This window comes from Galleria mellonella, unplaced genomic scaffold (genome assembly GCF_026898425.1).
Source record: "Galleria mellonella isolate WM207_F2 unplaced genomic scaffold, CSIRO_AGI_GalMel_v1 utg65, whole genome shotgun sequence".
NCBI lineage: Eukaryota > Metazoa > Arthropoda > Insecta > Lepidoptera > Pyralidae > Galleria > Galleria mellonella.
The window spans coordinates 12,791,235-12,802,891 of NW_026442138.1; the positions used below are offsets into that span (position 1 = coordinate 12,791,235).

Genomic DNA, 11,657 nt, shown 5'->3' on the forward strand with positions numbered 1-11,657 from the left:
CGTGCGTAAATGCCTGCGTGCATGTGTATGCGTGTGTGTGTGTGTGTGTGTGTGTGTGTATTTGTGTGTAGGTATATATATATATATATATATATATATATATATATATATATATATATATATTCGTTTTTTACTTCATATGTGTAATATGAAATACAAAAAAACGCTCTTTTCACTAAAGCGATCTCTTCCAGACAACCTTTGAATAGAGGAGAAAATAAATACATAAATATATTTTAATGCAACATTTTGATACATAAAATATTGGATACACTTTCATATCAAATGTTTTACGTATCGAATTCCACTCTACGAAATATACAATAAAGAATTTTAAACATAGAAAAACATATCTGTGGGGATATGAACCAACTATATTTTTCATTCACTGAATAGTACCTAACTTGTTAACTTCACTGAAACTATATTAAAAACCACAGAACAGAATAGCTACTCGTACATCCAAAAATAAGCAATTACAAGCACAAAGCACAAATTCCAGTTGCAAACTAGAATCTATGCGAAATTGCGAGTTATTTTTTTTAATATCCAGATTAATTCATATCCAAAGTTGTTCTTTTGAACGGAATCGCGCACAAGGGAGTTACCGAAAAGTTTTCATTCGAAGTTAGATATTGTCGTTTCCATTAATAACTAACTGACCTAATATGACGATGTTCGTTGTATTTTCGCATTATTTGGATCACGAGGAAGTTGCCTAATGTTTATTCATTGTATTGAAAATAGTTATTGTTATTTTATAAGAGAAATCCAATGGAACTTGCTCATGACCTTCGAACACGAGCTTCACGGATAATTATAAACTTACTATTTTACTAATATAATAGAATTATAACAAAGCGGTCCCGCCATAGAATAGGCCACCCCTTCCTTTCCTGTGAGTGTCCTAAGAGGCGACTAAGGGAAAGCGAGAGATGGGCAGCAGCGTATCTCTTAAAACATATCCAAAGCCTAACTGCAGTTGCCAATCCGCTTGCCAGGGGGGAAAGGGATTATTAATAATGGAGACTGAGAATCCCATTGCTAGCAATATACCCAACTAGTTCGACCTCCTCGCGGTTCCCCCTGGAAACTATCATGGTTAATTCCTTATGAATTCATCATGATTGGCTAACTGGCCTGTTTTCATTCTCATCTATCACCCTTCACTACTATTACTACCATGGCTACCATTCCACTTTCGCCCATCAAAAAAAAATCCGCTTGCCAAACGAGGCAACTACTGGAAAACCTCTAGGGTGGAGGCTTAAGTTCAGTTCAGTCCCATTGCTAGCAATACACCCAGTCAGGTTAACCTCTCCGTGTTTCCCCCTGGAAACCGTTGTGCTATTTCCAGGTGTATTCATCACGATGGACTAACTGACCTGCTTTTTCATTCTCACTTATTATCCTTTACTGGTGCTCCGCCAGCGTATACCGTTAGCGCGGGGTTACCATTCCATTATCATCTATTAAAAAAGGTCTTCCCCATAAGGGGAGCTTTTCCTGGTGGAGAATACCATCAGATATTAAGTCAGCCAAATGTATATATGAATGAATACTAGCGCTTTGCATTAAAGTTTAAATAAATATTATGCACGAAAAATTATTAATTCACTCTTGTGCCATCTACCTACTTCTATCTGTTCTCCTTTAACCAAAGGTTGTCTGTAAGAGATCGCCCTAGCGATAAGACCGCCTTTTGTACCTTTATGTGTATATTTCAATCTATATTTATGTTACTGTATTTCACTTGAATTATTCACTTGTCATTGTATATTTTTTTATTTATGGTGCAATAAAGAGTTAAATAAATAAATAAATGTCTCGACAAATTTACAATTGCACTGACTCGCATCAAATTCCATTCGGAGGACACTTAGAGTTTGTTATGTCGTTACACGTTGATTAATAGCCGACAATTCCCTCGACAGGTTTGCTTCGTGCAATTAACCCGCCATTGTTCAGGGAAATTGAGCTTCATTGACAGCTAATAGTGGATATTTATGAAGTTTCCACACCTAATCAACGCTGCCATAAAGTATTTATTTTATTTTTTATTTTATGAATGCATGAGTATACTTGTCTGCTATCGGAAGATTCTCGGATACTTCGGCCGTATTGCTCGTCGAAAGTCCGAGAGTCTGGACAAGCTAATAGTTGTAGGTAAGATAGAGAGAGAAATAGTACGCGGACGATCTCCTAGTCGATGGTTGGACCAAGTAACCGCCGTTACGGGACTATCAATTATAGCTGCCCTGCAAGAAACTGAAGACCGTGTGAAATGGAGAAATATCATAAGAGAGACAACAGACACCTTCAAGGACACGATCTTCAGTAATGAAATGGACGAAGAGAAAGAGAGAGAGAGAGTATACTTGATTTGCATTATACACTAAGAAAATAAACAAGGCAACAATTACATTTAATACAAACAATTAATAACATAACGATAAAATTGTATAAGTTTGTTTTATGTTACTGGGGTAATAAACGGTACAATTATCATAAAATTGCAATATTTTACTGTAATATATTTTATCCTTATGAACATATTTTATTTATTTATATGCTTATAGGCAAACAATCTGACGGCCCACCTGATGGAAAGTGGTAACCGTCGCCTATAGACATGAGCAGTGCCATGGACATAACAGAGGATACTGTTTCGCCCATGATACCCCCCATGCGTTGCCATTCCTGAGGACTCGGATGTTATTCCTCTGTACCCTGTAAATTCACGCCATATCCCACCCGTCAAACCGAACCGTATATAATAATGTTTATGTATGTGTATATAGTTATTCAATCAAATATTCCTTTCCTATCGTAAGAGGGAATTAGGAGAACTTAATGAACGAGGGATGGGCAGTAGTGTCCTTCTTAAAACATCACCAAAGCCTACCTGCGGTTGCTAATCTACCTTCCAAGAGGGGCAACTACTAGCAAGAACCCCCCCTTATGGGAGAAATCTATGTCTCTCAGTATATCTATCAGCAGTGAACAGTTAATGATATGATGATGAAGACAATATAATATAATTGGTTAAATTTGTCTATTTTTTTTAGTTCGTACATTGTCACAATATTGTACACCGCTCTACCCGCTGACATTGATGCTCCTTTCAATTTTGGATTTACTGGAAGAGAACTCTTGTAAAGTTAAGCTTGTGTTTGTACATTTGCTTTTCACTGAGATATTTCTGTTTTTTTTTTCATGAATGAACTCTATTGGAATAATAATTAAAAAAAAAAATGTGCTGTTCGTTAGTCTGTATTGACATAAATTTATGATTTACAATTATAACTTTTGAACTTATCAACTTTTCAAGCAAAAGTTGGGTTTCTTATCCGTTCTTCTCAGCTGAAATAACATTCTAAATTGACGATATAATCGTAAAAAAAAAATTACTATGCCAAAATACTTTTATCTAAGTTTACTTGAACAGAAAATATTCTTAACTAAAAAAAAACAATATTTAAAACTAACATCTTGTCCTTCCAATCATCCCTATTTGTTACTCACTCCATTTTAGATTATTCCACCGCATTGTTATAATAAATTCTATGCCGAAATCATAAAGGGATAATATGGTTCCCTAGCAAATAAAATATTTGGCCCGTAAAAGTATCCCTTGGATTAGGCGCACGTGAAGAAAAAAAAAAGACAATCAAGTTTTGCTAGTTTTTCTCTTCGACTAGGGCGATAGACATAATCTCCCTTTGAACCTCGTTTCACGACGTAAAATATTAGCTTTACGTATTAGTAAAAATTGGACAAATTCTTTCTTACATACCTAATAAATAAAGTTTAAAATATATTGCAGCATTGCCAGATTGAATTTTTTTTTCTACCCAAATTTTAATTAACTGATTTCAAAAGAAGGTGGTCAATTCGGTTGTATTTTTTTTTTTCTTTTATTTTTATTACCTCAATTGTTTTTGTTTCCTTAAGTTCGAAACCAATTTGGAAAATTCTTTTTTTTATATCTGAAAGAATAAGCAAATAATAGGAATAGGAAATTTATCAAAGATCATAGATATTTTATCAAAATTGGTTTAGTACTCGTAGTTTAATTTTTAGATTAAAATGACTAGTTTTGTCACAGTTGCTATGGGTTTCTTTTTTATGTGGGACACAATCTTTAATTATATTTTCCCCACAAATAGTAACGATTATCTTTACTTTCACCCAATCATAAACCTGTATCAGTTTTCATCTACGGCGGAAAAAAGTCAGTCTCTACGCTGGTCTCGTGTTACTTTATTCGTAGATTCTATAAATCTTAGACGAGTATATTTCTTAATGTTTACGAGGGTTGAGATAAAGACAGAAGTCAAGCAGCGGATTTAGTACTTATAACGTAAAAAATGAATAAAAAGATGAAAAGGGACGTTAAACAATAAAAAAAGAGTGATAGATATTAAAAATGGACTAAAATTTAAATTGTAAAAAAAATATGTAAAACAATGCCCACATTATGAATATTTCTACATACTATTTAAAAATATCAAAAGTGTCAAAAAAGTGCCCTAACTTCTCCACACCCAATTAATATTCCTCTAAAAATGTCTATAACATTTTTCCATTTGTCCAAAACTTTTTTACCCTAAATTGCAAAAATGTTCCCAATCTGACAACTATGAGACTTTGCTCAGTAAAGAAAAAAAAACAATGACGTTAATTGTAACAAAATTAATGTTGACTAGCAATTCATCAAATGAATGAGAGTTTACCATCAAATATTTATAATTTAATCTGTCTAACTGAATTTTTTCGCAACGAGCAAAATTTTTACTCCATAAAGAAAAATAACAACTCCAATCTTTATAACATTAATATAGAATCAACACATTAAAAAATACTATGGATCGAACAAATAATTAATAAAATGCATTTAGAATTGGTAATGAATTCGCGTATCGTAAAAACAAAAAATTATGCATAAAATTGACAACTTCCGCTAGTTAGAGATCACTTAAAAGGCACAATCGAATTGTGAACCTAAAAAAAATCTAAATTCTAAATAAATAAATGCCACACTTAAAAAAAAAAGTGTAATCTTTTTTCTATATTATTTACCATCAAATTTCATACTAGATTGAGTAAAATACTGAATTACTCCAATATCCGAAATGAATTAAATAATTAATTAATGAAAATTTATTTATATAATCCACAACACTTACATACATTTAGGCTGCAAGTAATAACAACATTAAAAAAATATTGAAATAAGTTTACATATGTATATGTCACAAAAAAGCGTGTCAATGATAAATCTTAGGTTTAACTAGTAAATCTTAGAATTTACCAAAAAAAGTTGGCTTTTATTTGGCTTTCACCAAACCTAACCTAACCTTTCTGATCACGAATACCGCGCACTAAACATGTCTAAACATTATGTCTGTTACTCTAAAACTTGCAATACATCTAAAATTTTCTACATTTACATCAGAGATGTGGTAAATGTAAAACAAAACAGGCATACTTTTATTAATATCAAAGTAGGCATCATTTTAAATAAATAATAAGGAATTTTTGAAACATTTACGAAATTACCAGCTCATATTGGTAAATCCTAAAATTTACTAGTTAAACTTAAGACTTATCAATGTTTAGGCTTTAACAATAACATATATAATATTTTTTATTTTTATTTCCTTTTAAATTTTATAATTACTCTAGCCACGACAAATTTATATCGCTAAGTCAGTGAAAACCTGTTATTGGCTTTTTTATGGATAAGTTGTTATTGTTTTAAGCTATAAATTGTAAGCTGTTGGTTTTCCAATAAATAAATAAATTACAATATCTAGTTAAATTCGACCAATGGTATGAAAATGAAAAAAGATGCCAATTCAGCTTAAAGTTCCTGCAGAAGGAAAAACGCTGATTTTCAATTAGCACCTCAAATGAAATGAGTTTATTTGTATTAAATAGTCATGAAATTTTTAACATAGTTCTTACTTATTTACTTAGCGAGTTAATAGGTTATTAACAGTAGAAGTCCTGCTAATATTATTAATTAGGTAATAAATAAATAAATGTAAAGATTTATAAAGATGTTTGTGCATTTGATACTCGATGATGCTTAAACAGCTGAACGAATTTGGATAAAATTAGTACACAGGTAATATTTTACTATAACCTATTCTAGCTAAACATAGAATACGTTATATATTGATTGACGCGGACAAAGTAACGGGAAATAAATAATATCTAATATTTCTATCTTAGGATGGAATCAAGAATCTCCGAAAGCGGATGCATGAGATGAATTAAGAATGTGCAGAAAGCAAGAGATGTGTGTAAGCTTAGAGAGCTTTGGCACTCGATTCTCTCTGCCTATCCTGCAAGGAATTTGGCATGAAGTTCGATATTTAGAAAACCTAGCACTACGGATCTTTTTAAAAGTACCACATTGCTATGTTTCTATAAGAGAATAACCATAGACAATTTAGGAGATATTTTTTTTTATTTTTTATTTTACATTAAAAAACCTTGTAACTTTTAGATATGTTGCAGGCGTCTAGAAGCTACAGTAACTGTTTAACATCAGACGGAATATATGCTTGTTTACCGCTATCATGGTATAAAAAATTGAGCAACTTGTTACAAGTAGATTGGCAATTCGTTTGTAGTTTCAACCGACTTCAAAAAGAAGGTAATGCTCAATTCGGTTGTATGTTTTTTTTCTTTAATGCCTGTAATACTCATAACTTCGTCAGTTACAAACTGATTAGGCAAATTCTTTTTTTTTTTATCTAAGAGATATTTCTATATATATATATATATATATATATATATATATATATATATATATATATATATATATATATATATATATATATATATATATATATATATATATATATATATTATCTAAAGTTACTTACAGATTAGTCTAATTGAAATTTTAATTCTAATTTATTTTTTTAATTTTAATTTTAATTCTACTGAAAACAGTTCAGTGATTTCATTTTTACATCAAAATACCTGTTTTTTTTTTTTTACAATTGAAGTCGGTTTATTTTATGGAACACAATTTAATTATTTACTTATAAATTTAAATTTTAATTTACAGTAAATCTCTATGTACATTTGGCGGAATTAATACCGGCCGGTGTTCTCTACCAGTCAACCATTGGGCAAATCGAGAAATACGTAGACGGTGCATTTAATTATTGTTTTATTTATTTATTTAATCGTGATATACAAGTTTCGTTAAAGTGTTACATCAATATAATAAATGTTAATTCACCATAAGGAATACAATAATAGAGATATGAATAATTGTTTATCTACAACAATTTTCAATTTTTCACCGTACAATTACATTTCTGTTTTGCCAAAGGTTGACTGGGAGAGAATGCTATCGTCATAGTGGTAGAATACTGACGGATCTGACAAATATTACATATAAATATCCGTCAGTATTCTACGACTATGACGATATGTAGTATTAAGTCCGCTTTTTGTACCACACATTTTTTTTGTAATGTAATGTAAAAAATAAATAAATAAATAATTTCAAACAATTGATATGTGCATTCAATTATCTTTTCACATATGTCTTATGCTTAATTTGTTATGCAATTTAGAATACCTAGTAAACAAATCGACGATCCACGTAATGGAATATTGAAAATTCTAAATAGATTTTGTGAATTCTTGAATTTAATTGAAAATTAATGAATTGAAACTGTGCTTTCGTTTGTAGAGCAAAAAATTAATTATTACAAAACAAAATATATTTGTGTGAATACATGATTTTGGATAGTAAATTCAAATATTTTAAATCTAATATGTCTACAAAACGTCTCGTCGTTTATTAGTGTGTTTGATTAATTTTAAAATTAAACTAGTGAGATTAATTTTGTAATATTACCCTATCATCTTATTGTATCACATTTTAGTAATAAATTTCATTTATTCATCCATTCATTCATACTACTCAATGCTTAATAATTTTGCCATGACAAAGTCGCTTAGTTAGTTTTTTATATATATTTCAAAAGCAATATTTAAACATTTTATGGCAGTCTATGGGAGAAGCTCATGTCTAGCAGTGGACGAATAATAGCTGAAATGATGATTTAAGCACTTATATATTATAAAAATTATAATTACTTTATGGCTTGTGAATTAATTGAGTATTGAATGCACCATAGCAGCGGAATGATTGATTGACAGTCGGCTAATGTCGTCAGTCAATTAAAAAATCACATCTTATCCGCTCTTAGAGAAACGTGTACTCGCTTCCGTTCTTCGCTACATAGTATCACCATCGTTTAATATTACTGTCCTTATATGTCTATTCCCTGCCCCTCTCTCCAGCTACCCTCAACCCCTCTCTATGTTTCAAATATGACCGTTCGAAAAAAGAATACGCCGCGCTCGGTACACACACATTTGAGCGTGTACAAACATCATCTGTCTATGTAGTAGTGACAGATGTGATCACACCTTCTTTGTATGGAATGCCCGGGGCTGTATTATTTCATTTTCAACCAATTTCATAAGGTATTTCGTAATTTGGTTGTTTTTATGTACACGGTTTCTATCTACGTCATAACTTAGCAAGTTTTGTGACGGTAACGATGACACTTTTTTAATCGATAGTATATACGCCCATAGACTATCTTTGGCTTTTTTTTAATGACAAAAAACAGGTATATATATATATATATATATATATATATATATATATATATATATATATAACGATAGTTGCCGAAATAATGTTTCAAAAGATTTTAAGTTTTGTTTACAAAAGACTATTTCGGTCTTAACTAAACTAGTATGGGCCACTCAATAGAGTGTTATCTTTTTTTGAAGTCACTTGAGAATTTTATGAAGTCTTTCTAAATGTATAATGGTATATATATACAATAACATCCCAATATTGGGCCCGGATTGACCTCTATTAGGTATTTGAGGATATTACTCTACTATTACCGACATCAAACTGTTTGGTACAAAGTTTCAAAGCCACTACGCATTAAAAATAAAAAAAAATGTAGCTACATTTTTTAAATTCGAGCTGTAAAAAACATTTTTGCCTAATGTTGTTTAATACATCCACATTTCATACCAACTTCCCTCTAAATACAAGGGTGTTCCTGCTACAACATCCTTATTAATTTCACCGAAAGTCGTTAACGCATCCCAACGCGCGCATAAAGGCTTTAAAAGCTGGAAACACACGAAAACTTGGCGTAATATATATATTTTTTTTAATACATCAAAATGTAACTTCAATTATTCATGTTAGTACTTCATATGCAATTTCGCAACTATCAAAATTATATATCTTATCAATTAAAAATTTGTTATTTCATTATAATTCCACACTTTTACTTAATTACCCTAACACAAGAAAGCATTGACACTTCCATATTTCCCCGCCGAATAAGCTAACGTGAAATAAACGAATGGTAACTCACGTAAATACCTGAAACATCCCATTGCGGGGCTAAATTATACAACCTCACACACCGAGATTATAGGATTGGTAATTACCTTGTTCATACATCCATACGAGACACTGTTCACATACACAGCACTATTAGAATCTTACACGTTTCCACTGAGTATTAGGAGCACGGGTGACACTGTTAGAGCGGTGAGACCGCGCGTCCGGCGGGCGGGTAGCGTGCGCCGCGTACAGCGCTGGGCTTACGACTGAAAACGCCCCTCCCCGCCCCCACCCGCACACCCCCTTTCAGACGAAAACACCGAAGGCTCCGTTTCATTATTTATTTTCTTTTATTTTATATTATTTTCATGGTATTTTTCTATTGTTGCTGCATAACAATAAGGTTTTATTATGGGACGATCGTCAGTATTTGAAATTTAATTTTTGGAATATAACTCGCGCATAGATTACGGTCCATGATTACGCATCTGTTGTCTATATTAGGATACCTCTTATAACATGATTATTAAGAGAAGACATTGTAAAAAATTCTCGGTCTACTTGGGGAAAAGGAGTTGTTAGTAAAGTATCACTGTCCTATTGGGGGAAAAGGTACCGTCAGTAATGCGGACTACCAGCCCCATTGCTAGCAATATATCTCGTCAGGTCGATCTCCACGTGGTCCTCCCTGGAAACCATCGTGCTGAATTCCAGGTATATTCATCATGATAGGCTAACTGAGCTGCCTTTTCATTATCACCTATTATCCCTCACTGGTGCACCGCCAGCGTATACTGTTAGCAAGCGGGGTTACCATTCCATTATCGTCCGTTTAAAAATCTCTGTCCCACTCATGTTTCTATCATGAAGCAGCTTTACACGGCTGTGTTTTAGTTTGAATGGTGAGATATGGCAGTGAAATTACAGGGCATAGAGGTATACCATCACTGTTCTAAGGAAAAGCTACACATTAGGCGTACTGTGAGTATCAGGGTTTATTTTTTTATACCTATGATTCATGTCTATTTTTTTTTAAACAGGCAATAAATGTCCACTACGAAACTTAATCCTCCTCCATTAGGGGAGTTTTGCCAGTAGTTTCCACGCTTTTGCAATTGCTAGCATTTTTTTTATACCACTGAGGTGGCAAACAAGCATACGGCCCACCTGATGGTAAGCGGTTACCGTAGCCTATGAACGCCTGCAATACCAGAGGTATTATGCGCGCGTTGCCGACTCTGAAGAAACCTCTTTACCCCCCTTTTGAAGAACCCCATGCTGTAGTCTCTTGGGAAAACCTCGGCAGGTAGCTCATTCCATAACCTGAGTGTTCGTGGGAGAAAACATCTCTGAAACCGCGTTGTACGCGACCATTTAGGCTGTAAGGTATGAGGGTGAATTCCCTGTCGATGGCGAGCCTTTTTTTTATATAACTTAGAATGGCAAACAAGCTGACGGCCCACCTGATGGACAGTGGTAACCGTCGCCTATAGACATAAACAGTAGCATAGACATAACAGACATAACAGAGTATTATTTTTATTTTTACATTAATTTGAATAATCAAGAAAAAAAGGACTTTTGGTGGTTTTTGGGATAATCAGGCGCTAAGATAGAAATACCGAGAAAACCAGTAACGTTGAGTGCGCCGTTATAATTCTTTAAAAAAAATATGATAAAATTTAGTGGTAATGCCTAATAACTAGAAAGCGAACAATCTTAGTAATAAAGAGGATAGAATTTAGTGGATATTCCTGATAACTAGAAAGCTATACATTTCAAGCTGAATAGATATTTTCTTAAAGTTTCTCTAGAGTGGAAGCGATTATTTATTTCCTCGTACAATCTCATCTCCTTTGAGAGTACGTTAGATAAATGGTGAAATACTGGAAGAGATATACCGGATTTACGATTTACATAGAAGTCATGACTTCAAATATGTTCGTAAGTGTTTCTTTGTCTTTTTTAATGTGTGAAAATGGAATGGTAACTCCGCCTACGCTATCGGTATACGCTGGCGGCACCAGTTATAGTCAATCAGGCCAGATCAGTCGGCCCATCGTGAAGAATTCGACAAGAATTAACTGCGATGGTTTCCAGGGAGAAGTGCATGGTAGTCGACCTGACAGGGTATATTAATTGCAATGGAGCTATTGGAATCCATTATTAACAAACCCTTTCCCCCCAAATGTAACTGTTTAGATCGGCGTATCAAAATGAAACATGTACCAGATTT

The 11,657-nt window shown here is 32.8% G+C and overlaps 1 protein-coding gene across 1 annotated transcript in view; it reads right to left on the bottom strand.

The window, feature by feature from the left end:
• LOC113514026 (hemicentin-2) overlaps positions 1–9,970 on the bottom strand; it is a 449,165-nt gene extending 439,195 nt beyond the window's left edge. Inside the window, exon 1 of the mRNA XM_052900467.1 lies at positions 9,526–9,970. The gene's annotated coding sequence lies outside the window, so the exon portion shown is untranslated. The remainder of the gene's footprint in view (positions 1–9,525) is intronic.
• Between the last annotated feature and the right edge of the window lie 1,687 nt (positions 9,971–11,657).